The following is a 9,100-nucleotide window of genomic DNA, read 5'->3' as shown; positions in this document are numbered from 1 at the left end:
TATATATTTATTATAATTATATTTTTATTATAGTTTAAATTGATATAATTCATATATAAGGGTAAATATAATTTAAATATATTTTTAATTTATAACATAAGATCTCATGACTTTTTAGTATTTAAACTTTACACTACAATAAATAATAATAATAATTTATTTATCACTAAGGTAGTTTAGTTCGTACCCGAAACCCTATTAAACAACATTTTTTCACTAACTTATTCGAAAACACTTTTAAAAATAGAGTGAAACTAGCCCAAAGTTAAAAACACAACCAGTACCTAGGCAGTCAAAGTTTTAGACCCAGTCAGACCAAAGAGGAGGAGCGAGAGGGGGAGCGAGAGCGAGAGCGAGAGCGAAAGAAACAATCGAAGACAATGAAAGAGATTCAGGCTAAAGTAGCATCCCAGAAACAGCCAAATTCTGATATCGGATAGGAAGGTGAATTGGGAAACGGGGTTCTCATTGTTGGTTTCCTTTTTCCTTTTTATTTTTGGATTTTACTCGTCGGTTTAACATTTGTTATTGATGAGTGAATAAATAGTGGCTCCTCTAGGCGGTTCCGCTTTCAATTTAAGTGCCGCATGTTGGGTTCTTCGTCCATGTTGGGTTCTTCGTCTATCTACTTCTTAGGGTTTCTTAACGAACCTCGCCGCGATCGCTGCCCATCATCCAAACGCCTTAACTCTCGGGGAGTTTTCGTTGTTAGGGTTAATAGTTTTAATAATGTCACAGAAGAGGCCCCAAGAAGATGGTAAGGCTCGACCTTCAGAGGCTTCTAGTCCTGATCAGGATAAACGGAGAAGGGTTCCCACATTGAGAAAGTACACGCCTTTCCTTTCTTACCTTGCTTTTTATTTTTATTTTCCTTATTAAGCATAATTGGGGTTTAGGGTTAGGTAAAATTAATTTATAAATTGGGTTGGTTGGTCCTCTGTGTATTGAAAATTCTTAAGCTGAGATGATTGTGAAGACATGTGAGTGGATATTTGTATTGAGTCTGTTTATTGGCTAGTAAAGTTGTTATTGGCAATTTGTGAAGTGATTAAAATTACCTTTGCTAATGTTGAAACCAACTAGAGAATTGAACTAGGCATTTGGTTTTGCTTAATTGAATATGGTTTGCCTCATGGACTTCACTTTGTTGTGATTTGTCATTGTGAACTTCGATATGGTTTTTTGTTCAATGGTCATTTATGGGTTATTTATTCCAGTTTCTGAATGATATCTTAGTACAGTAAGAGATGGTCAAAAGTTAACTCATATGTACATCCAACTTCTTAACAATAGGCCCGAGGTTCCAGAAACTCTTGGTATATTACCATGGAGATTTCACTTGGCACTATATGTTCCCAGAAAGAAATACTTGGTCTTTATATCTGAGGCGCTAAATATGAGAACGAAATGATATTCATGGTCATGAAAACAAATTTTGTTCTCTTGGTGTTGGATATGGTGTGATTTTTCTTGGATATGGTGTGATTTTTCTTGAATACGTTTTCTTTATCTATTAGTTGAATTTAACTTGCACACCTATGCATGTTTTGTGTTGAATTGATAATATAGTCCATCTAATATTATGCACCATTTTTATAGTGTATCTTTTGGTTGCTAATATGTTTTTTAATGATGGTAGTGCGGTTCAAGAGGTGATGAAGTTGCAATCAGTCCAGCACTTGCTGGAGCCAGTTTTAGAGCCACTAATTCGTAGGGTGGTATGTTTCTTCCCTTCATCATGTTATTTCAAAAGCTCTCTTAAATTATTTATCATTCTCCACCATAAAACAGGTTTAGATTTTTATTTACATGGTAAAAGAAAGTATTAATGAGCTTTCCTTTCCATCCAGCTTGTCAGATTTTCTCATTTAACATTAAGTTACAAGTATATGTTCATAGTAGATATTCTCATGTGATGGTGCTTCACTGCCACAAAAAGGGGACAATACCTTTATCAAGCGTTGAAATCACACAATCTTTGTGTCCCGTGCTTAACGAGGTTTATTTGAGCAGTTATTATGCTACTTGGACTCAGGAGTGAATAATTCCTGATACAATTTTGCATACATCATTGACGTTGGCATGTTCAGTTTTTTCCTTAAGCTTTTCCTTATATTTGGAAGGTGTAAACTTATTACCCATTGTTGGAGAAATAAGCCAAAGCTTTAGGTCTTCAAGGGAGCACATCAAAGAGGCCTATACATACATGTTGTACACCACACCACTTGAACCCAGAAACCTGAGGTTCTTGGATCCTTCATGTATATCTGTTAATTTTACATCCAACTTCTTAAATGGAGTGGAATATTACACTCACAAGTGAACCTCAAAGAGCACATCTTTGAAAAAGAAAATGTAGGACATGGGTATTTCAAGAAAATATGGAGTCAGATTGATATGTCTAGCATGATCTCCTACAGATTTAATCATTTTAAACTTCACATGGTTTGTAGACTTTAACAACTTCGAAAATGAAGTGTTAGAACTTTCAGGTCATTGCATCTTGTCAATTACACTTCTGTCCTTTTGGATCTTAACAAATGTCCAGACTCCAGATTTCCTCACTTAAATCAAGAACATGATCTGTAATTTTTAAAAGTGTGATATAATGCAAGTGGCATATCTCTTTGAAATTATTTATTAAGTGGTATTAGCCCACATTTACTGAGTTCAAATTTCTTGTAATCTTATATTCGAATTTGGGCCTCTTCACCTATTGCCTACTGATATTAGGCTGGGTGTTTAATATGATATGAGAACCGATGTGTTATTGGTGTGAACCCCATAAGTCTAGGGTTTCTTATGATCTTATATTTAGGTTGGGCTCTCCACTTACGCCAATTAGTTTTAGGTTGGATGTTTAACAACATTATTGAAAATATGTTTTCACTTTAAGGATCATACCTTAGCTGTTACCCCATTAATATTTGTTGGGCTATGTGGACCATAATGGTTAGCAAAAAAATGGTTGTCTTTGCCTCTATAGTGAACCATAGTTACAGAAATCGCTCAACAGCCCACGATCTACGTACCGTACGATGCGATCCAAAACGCGGTACAAACGCATTCCAGTCATTTCAAAATCGCGATTCGGTACTACGATCCAAAATTGACTATGGAAGGAGCTATTCATCGTCTTCTTTTTCGAATTCGAAGGTATTAAGTGTGTTTATTTTGAAAGAAAGGAAAAGAAAAAACCGCAAACGAGATTCACCCATCAACCATTATTTAGCAACCAGAAATAAAAAAAATACGAGAGAAAAGAAAGAGTAAGGAAAAGAGAAAGATGAAAGCTTATCTGCTTTAGGCGTCAGAAAACTCGAAGGTCATCGCATTCAAAAGGGTCGAGAGCTAATTTCTTAGATCTAAGTTTTTTTTTCTTGGTTTTTGGGGAAAAGGGCTCTAGATCCAAGTTTAGGAGGTTGAGAGGGTTGTTTTGGGCCTTTTATGTCAAGTTCCGGCCGTCGTGGATCACGTCGTTGAGTGGCGGTGCTCTCTCCGTCGATAGAGAATGCAAAGAACTCCCAAGTTCTCTTTTTCTGTTTTGTTGAACAAAATGAAGGCTTAAGGTTTTCTGAAACCTAAAAAAGTGATTTATATTACTATGGATATGAGTCTTTTAGAACCCACGTCTAATAGGGGTTTAATCATGTAAAGGCTCCCTTTAGTTTCCAGTTGTTGTGTTTTGGTCCTTGCTCAAAGGTTCTGTAACTTTCCAATATGGTTCTTAAGTTTTACATGCATTTCATTTCGGTCCCAATTTTTATTTATTTATGTTGTTTCAGGCATTTGACCTTCAAGTTTTGCATGTTCTATTTTAGTTATCTTTATACATTAGGTGGCAATATATGCACACACACTTAATACCTTCGAAATCGCGTTCCGGAGCGATCCGAAATAAGTCTAACCCCCCCTCGTACCGAATTTTAGGGACCTAGTGAATTGCGATCCCGTTCCACGTTCCCGTACCGGAGCGTACCGCGATCCATGTGACTATGTAGTGAACATGTTTCCTCAGCTTAGCTGTCTTTTTCTTTATTTATTTACGCAAGCTTTCAGATCAGAAAACAACCATGATAAAACAAAACCAAAGGTGTGAACTGAATTTGTCATAGTAAATGGACAGTTTCCCATTTAAAAATAATTTAAACTCTTGATACTCGGTTCTAGGTCCGTCATACAGACTTGTCATTTATTCTTTTGGCATCTTCACCCAACCTTTCTATGAATGTTTTTAATGAATTATTCTTGAAGCATGGAATGTTATACCAATGCTATTCTGCTTCATTGGATGGCCATGCTGTCAAATATTGTTGCGTCTTACATCTAGTTCTTCTAATTCTTTGTAAATGGCAATGCTATTGTGTCTTACATCTAGTTTCAGGATTTCTTTTTTAGGAAAAGCAAGCAAAAACGTGTATTCTTATCTATCGGTGGCAAGCTCCCATAGTTTTTAGCAGTTGTTCTTTCTGCACAATACTTTTTAAAAAAGATTGAATATGTCAATTATCAGATGTACATTAACTATCCTATGCTTTGTAGGTCAGAGAGGAAGTTGAAGCGGCTCTTAGAAAGAATTTGAATAATATGAAAAGGTATTTTTATTCAATTCAAAGAAGAATAGAGATTAGAAATATTTCCACAAGAAAGCTGGGTTAACTTCATAGTCTATGCTAAGCCATATTGTTCTTCCTTTTTTTTAAGGAATGGAGGGAAGGAGGTAAATTCTACTGAATCAAGAAGTTTACAACTCCAGTTCTTAAATAATCTATCTCTTCCAGTGTTCACCGGAGCTCGAATTGAAGCAGAAGAATGCTCTTCCATTAAGGTGGCCATAGTCGATGCACTTACTGGACAAATAGTTTCCTCTGGCCCCGAAGCTTCTGCCAAAGTAGAAATTGTAGTTCTTGAGGGAGATTTTGATGGTGATGAGGGGGACAATTGGACACTTGAAGAGTTTAAGAATAACATTGTGAGAGAGAGAGAAGGAAAGAAACCTCTTCTTGCCGGAGATGCATTTCTAACTCTTACTGAGGGAATTGGATTAGTCGGTGAGATATCATTCTCAGATAATTCAAGCTGGACGAGAAGCCGTCGTTTCAGACTTGGTGCAAGAGTTGTGGATGGCTCTGATGGAACTAGAGTAAAAGAAGCAAAGACGGAATCCTTCATTGTCAGGGATCATCGTGGTGAATGTAAGTACTTACTAATTTGTTTCTGAAAAGTGGTACACATTTATTGTATAGCTCAAGATATAGAATTATTCAGGCTACAAAATCAGATGCTTGTCACTTTTAGTAGTGTTGCTTAGTAGAGTCACCAATTGATGATGACACGTGATGTTGAATGAATTTTAAAATCATTTTACTTCTTAACTTTCTCCACTTTTGAATTTATTCTTAAATTTCAAAGATCAAAATAACCTTCAGGATTTCAATCACAAGAAGAAAAATAAAGTTACATTAATTTCTTTTTTCTTTTCGTTGGCTGTTTTCTTCAGAATTTTTGTATGCCTTGGCATGGTTGCTTTTAAGTCATTATGAGAATGAGATAGACGCTCGAAGGAACTAAACTTTTGGTTTCTGGTTGCAGTATACAAGAAGCACCATCCTCCATCTCTTTCTGATGAAGTATGGAGATTGGAGAAAATTGGCAAAGATGGGGCTTTCCATAAGCGCTTGAGTCGGGAAAATATCAACTCTGTAAAGGATTTCTTGACCATGCTCTTCATAGATCCTCCAAGGCTGCGGCATGTAAGACTTAACGACTCTTTCTTTTTGTATACATAGCATCAAAATTAAAAAGAAGACAAACTGATTCAATTCAGTTACGTAATTGTGCCCAATAAGTTGGTAGCTTCTTTATTGTTAGAAGGTTTTAAATTTTATGGTTTTTAATCAGTTTTTAGCCAGCCCTTAAGTTTGAGCATGTTCGTGTTGCTTTCCACAAAGGAATTCTGTTGTGTATGGTATGTGGGATTAGGCCGCAGGAATATGTGCTGAATTTTATACCTTAAAAAAGTTCCAGAGTTGGAGATGTATCAACTTAATCTTTTATTACATTTAATTTCCAACATCTTGTATTTTCTGTGCAGTACTGTTTGTGTTCATCTATGTTTAATTTGTACATCAGTCATAATTAATAAAGATGTAAATCGCATCGGTAGAGGTCCATGGTTGAGTTCTCCAGGTTTCATGTTGTTTATTAATCAACAATCAGGATTTTGATGATGTTAATATGCTAATTGCAAGAATATATGTTTATGCAGATCCTCGGTACAGGTATGTCTGCTAAGATGTGGGATGTCACCGTGGAGCATGCCCGAACATGTGTGCTCGACAAGAGAGTGTACTTGTACTGCCCTCCTGGTTCTCTACAGAAATTCGGTGTAGTCTTCAACATTGTTGGACAAGTGACAGGTCTACTCTTGGAATGCCAGTATATTACAATAGATAAGCTATCAGAAACTGAGAAGGCACATTTACGCTTATTTTGTTTTATCTATTTATTCATTTTGCTTATGTCATTAATGGCATCCGATTTTCTACTCCATCAGATTGAAGCCCAAACCTTGGTGATTTCTGCATTTCAACACTGGGAAGATGTTCTCTCTTTCGATGATGAAGCGTCTCTTAGAGCTGGTTTTCCAAATTTAGCTAATTCTCCTTATACAAGCTCAGCCAAGACGGAGATATCTAATGATACCAAGTATTTGGCTTCTCAAAAGATGGGTGGATTTGATTATGCTCAAATCAAGTTCTTCACCGGATATCATTTCGACCATCTATTCAGTTGGGGGTATGAGCGGCTTAGACGATTATACGCTGCATGGTATCGAAAACATGTGTCTTAGATCATATGACCAGACATTGAGTTATCCTGGTCGAGTCACTAATTCCCTGATCTGTGACACAGATATTAGTCCGTCTTTTTGCGATGAAGATCATCTTCGGTTTTTCGATAATGATCTCCAATCACAAGTGGATCTACAAACTGCCGTTGACGGATTCCTTCTGCAACGTACTGTTGCTGTTAAAGCACAGAGGAGATGGACTAAGGTTTTCAGTGTGCTGAAATGGTTCTCCATTAAAAGAAAAGTTAAAGAAAAATTTCGACGTCTCCAGATATAGCCATGGACTGCCATATTTTAACTGATTCCATTGTTGTGGATTTCAGAGAATGCAACCTTATATGAAGCCGTGCTACGTAGAATATGGCTTATTATCTGTTGTAAAAGGATATATATATATATAGTGCTTTGGTTGATATATAAGAACAATTATAATAAGAGATCCAAAAAAACAAAACGTAGTACTTTAGACATGATAAAGACGTGTCAAATTATAGGATTAAAGATACGATGCAAATGATTGCCTGCTCTATTGATGTTCTGGCTCTATGAACATCAGCAGCAGAAGATTTGAATGGTAAAGTTTTCTGAAGCATAAGCAAACAGAAAGTGTAAAAGTAAATTCTGCCCTGCTGATTATATTAACTGAAGGTGCCCTGTTTGGATATATATATATATATATATATATATATATAGAGAGAGAGAGAGAGAGAGAGAGAGAGAGAGGGAGGAGGGGGAGGGTCATGATTTATCTACATTGTGTAAAACACTTGTACTTTTATTCATTTTTAGAATTATTGGATTGAATAAAATTAAGAAAAAATAACCTCAGTGACCAAAAATGCCTTATAATATACGTATTTAATTAAATCTTTTTGGATTTGCCAAAATGACCAACAAATTCGCAACGCGATCTCAAATTCGCAACGTGAATTTTAATTTCGCAACCCAGTTTTTAATTTCGCAATGCGAATATGTAAATCGCATTGCGATTTTTCAAATTCGCGTTGCGATATTCCAAATTCTCAACGCGAAAGTCAAATGTTTTTACGTGAAACACAATATTAATTTCTCAACACAAATGTAAACAGTATAATCGCAAAACATCTCTAACATAAAACCCTAAAGCGCAACTCAGTCTCATCTCCATCTCTCACTCTCTAAGGCAACATCTGTCCCTATCTCCGACGAAATCCGTCCCCATTTCCGACGAAATCCGTCTATCTCCATCTCTCAGATCAACCCTCACAACCATTCACGGTCAGAAATGGAAAATCAACCACCGAGGGTTAGTTTTTTTAATCTCTTATTTTTATTTTGAAATTTTTTGTATTATAATTAGATTAACCATTTCACTGAGATTGCTAAATTCATTCGGTTGCTGCCAATACTGCTAAATTGTTTAGTCTTTAACCCTGTGAAGTTAGTATTTGTCTTTGTTTTGTTTTTTTATTAAAGAAACCCTAAATCGCAACACCAAATTCGCAACGCGGAAATGAAAATCGCAACGCAAAACTAAAATCGCGTTGCGATTTTTATTTTCGCGTTGCGATTTTCATTTTCGCGTTGCGATTTTAAGTTTCAAAATCTTCTTTTATTTGCCAAATTGAAACTTGAATGAATTGTATTACTTCAACCAAAAAACAAAGACAAATACTAACTTCACAGTGTTGCTAATTTAAGTTTCAAGAATAAACTACTACTATTTATGTTGTCCTTGAACTTGTACTAAACCTATATGTTGTCCTTTTAAATGTTTATATAAGTGCTTACTTCTGGAATGTTATCTGATGCATTTTTTGAACTATGATGGAATAATGACTTGGGTGAATACCGTGCTAGTTTGAAACATATTTGGTTTTGTTTTCACTGTTTAATATCATGTTTGTTTGTAGTGTATAATTTGTAGTTTTTGGTATATCTAACTTGGTATGTTTATTGTTTTTGTAGAAATGTTTTTCGGCTCAATTGACCTTAAGGAATAAATTAAGCATAGCCACTAAAATTGCGTCGACGCTTACACCTCTACAATGAAAATTGTTTGAGGATACTTGCTTCGGGCCATGGCTGAAAGTACAACATCCGGGTGGAGATGCTATGTTGACACATTTGTTTCTTCATACCATGACTAACGATCTACCCGAGGGGGTACAACGTGGTGATGAAGAGATATGGTTTCATTTTCCTCCGGCACCGGCGTATACTTGTTTTGGGCAGGAGGAGTTTTGCTTAATCACCGGTCTACGCTTC

At 35.9% G+C, this 9,100-nt stretch overlaps 1 pseudogene; it reads left to right on the top strand.

Annotated features, from left to right (window-relative positions):
- The first annotated feature begins 339 nt into the window (after positions 1-339).
- On the top strand, positions 340-7,199 carry LOC120125112 (annotated as a pseudogene).
- Positions 7,200-9,100: the final 1,901 nt, after the last annotated feature.

Source organism: Hibiscus syriacus, unplaced genomic scaffold, assembly GCF_006381635.1.
Source record: "Hibiscus syriacus cultivar Baekdansim isolate YM2019G1 unplaced genomic scaffold, ASM638163v2 tig00110429_pilon, whole genome shotgun sequence".
Lineage (NCBI taxonomy): Eukaryota > Viridiplantae > Streptophyta > Magnoliopsida > Malvales > Malvaceae > Hibiscus > Hibiscus syriacus.
Note: the sequence above shows the minus strand (reverse complement) of the source record. Positions and strands in the feature narration are given on the sequence as shown.